Genomic DNA, 2,251 nt, shown 5'->3' with positions numbered 1-2,251 from the left:
ATCAAGCGACTTAGATGATTTATTAATTATAAATATTCTATAAATTTTGTGCAATTCAAAATTTGTATCAACACTTGTATTTTTTGTGTTTAACAAAAGTTAAGGCTTTACATTAACTATATTTTCCTTCGCTTCTTGAGAATACTCCATAAAAGAAACTTTAAAAGGCATGCGCACATAACCATTTTTCTCGTGAAATGCAATCGAAATGTCGTTATTTTCCTCAACGAGGGCAAACACGAGTTGTCTGTCCTTGGTCATTTTTTCCGCCAAGGTTCTTGTGACGATGCTTCCTAGTTTTCTTCTCCGATATTCGGGGTTCACAAGCAGCATCCCTACAGCACCATATTCCTGTTGAAATTCCCAGGCCACGGGACGTCCGTCGTCTGTTTCGATCAATACTGATTGAAAATTAGTGATTAGGTACTGGATCCACTTTTCGCTGCTTGTAAAAGGCCATGACTTGTGTACAATCTCTGTATGGATATCAGTTAGTTCAGATATATGGAATCCGTCTGGAATTGGTCTGAAAAAAAAAATGGGTTGCTACGTAAACTATAAATCAAAATTATCGAGCTATATCTGAATTCAGATCATTAACAGCGTTCAAAGATTTCTGAATGATAAATAAAAGGACTGAGACGAAAATGTAAAAACGCATATATATCGTGGTACTTATCGTAGAACACAATGAAAATTGAAACAACCTAAACGAACATTGTAGTGTACGTGTTGTGAATCTTTGCTAGTGATATGTAATTAAACTTCCATATATAAAGATCAAGGCTTACAAAGGAACAATATTTTCAGCAGGCAGTGTATAAACAATGGCATCAGCGTACTTTCGTCGAAAGGGGCGACTAATGACTGGTGTGCACTGATGAGGGCGTCCATGACGTCAGAGGTACACCCTACACAACATTAATGTTCATTTATCAGCATAGGTTCTGTTATATACTTTTATTCTTTTAATTAAAAAGATTTATAGAATGGAACGTTTCAATAACATTAAGAGTTTTAGTAGACCGACTGATTTTTTTTTCTCCTCTAATCATGAGTAATTTTTTTTTTACCAACAATATATTGAGGTGGGGATATCTCTGAGACAAATTCAAGTATAATCTCTATGTTGGATGCAAATCCAGGTCCTTTACAGAAGCATACAGATACCAACCAAGTCTCACTTCTCTACCAATAGATATGATAAATTTATCGTACATATTTTTGTCTATATTTTCACTTGAATAAGTGATAGAAAAAATGTCCATCAGATACGATGGTTAATTAAAAAAAGTAAGCAGATGTCACAACTGTTAAATATATTAATTATCATAAAAGTCATAACTAAGATATTCCTTTTGTTAAAACTAATATAACTCCGTTATAATTATGTACATCGATTATTTTAATACCTAATTTAAGATATAAACTTATTTGGTTTTAGGTCATATTAACAGAAATATTACTGTCGACATTATATGGTTTGTTATTTACATAATAAAAAATTTGTCCATGCAAATGTGACATCCGTGACCTTATTTTTGAAGTTTTAAATTTAAGATTATTAGATATACAAGAATACAATGTATATTTAAATGTTTGTGTTTGTTTTGCAAACTTATGTCTACTTAATTTGGAAACAATATCACGTTTAGTAGAACAAAATATGTCATAAGTCTTTGTATTTATTTTTGGCGGGCCCTCGTACATTTTAATTAATTTTTTCACATAGGTTTGATACTTGCTTTTCAAAATTCGTAAAGTCGCGGTATAAAAATTCTACTTTGTTTAAATAAAACTAAACTGTTTCAATAAATAAGTGAGAAGGAAAAAGATCTAGTGGGGACAACGTTGAGATTTATAGCATTGTCGAGAATGATGTGGCTCGAATAAATTGTTGATCTAGAGAAACACCTGTCTATCCACGATAAGAAGGACAGAGAAGTCCGGCCAACTGTCCACCAACACCATTTTCTTTTTCAAAATGTGCTTCCTTCTCATTAACCGGAAATGGACCAATCCCTTAAATAGAATACGATGCTAAATTCTTATATTGACCACGGTACAACATATTTTCACAAGTTATATTGATTTGATACCAAAAAAAAAGAAATTTCCGGTACTATTTAAAAATTGTAATTTACATAATGGACAATATCTCATCCTATAATACATATGCGCGACCCTTTACCATTATGCACAATTTGGGCTGAACTGTTTGCATGCGAATAAATTAAATAAATTGATTTTA

At 32.1% G+C, this 2,251-nt stretch overlaps 1 long non-coding RNA gene across 1 annotated transcript; it reads right to left on the bottom strand.

Annotated features, from left to right (window-relative positions):
* Window positions 1–329: 329 nt before the first annotated feature.
* LOC105318185 (uncharacterized) lies at window positions 330–2,024 on the bottom strand. The gene is made up of 4 exons (XR_010715067.1): window positions 1,915–2,024; window positions 1,074–1,188; window positions 792–911; window positions 330–526 (listed from the first exon to the last, which is right to left on the bottom strand). It is a non-coding gene; the product is annotated as an uncharacterized lncRNA (long non-coding RNA).
* Window positions 2,025–2,251: the final 227 nt, after the last annotated feature.

This window comes from Magallana gigas, chromosome 6 (genome assembly GCF_963853765.1).
Source record: "Magallana gigas chromosome 6, xbMagGiga1.1, whole genome shotgun sequence".
Classification (NCBI taxonomy): Eukaryota; Metazoa; Mollusca; class Bivalvia; order Ostreida; family Ostreidae; genus Magallana; species Magallana gigas.
The sequence above is the reverse complement of the archived record's forward strand: the minus strand, read 5'-3'. Positions and strand labels throughout refer to the sequence as shown.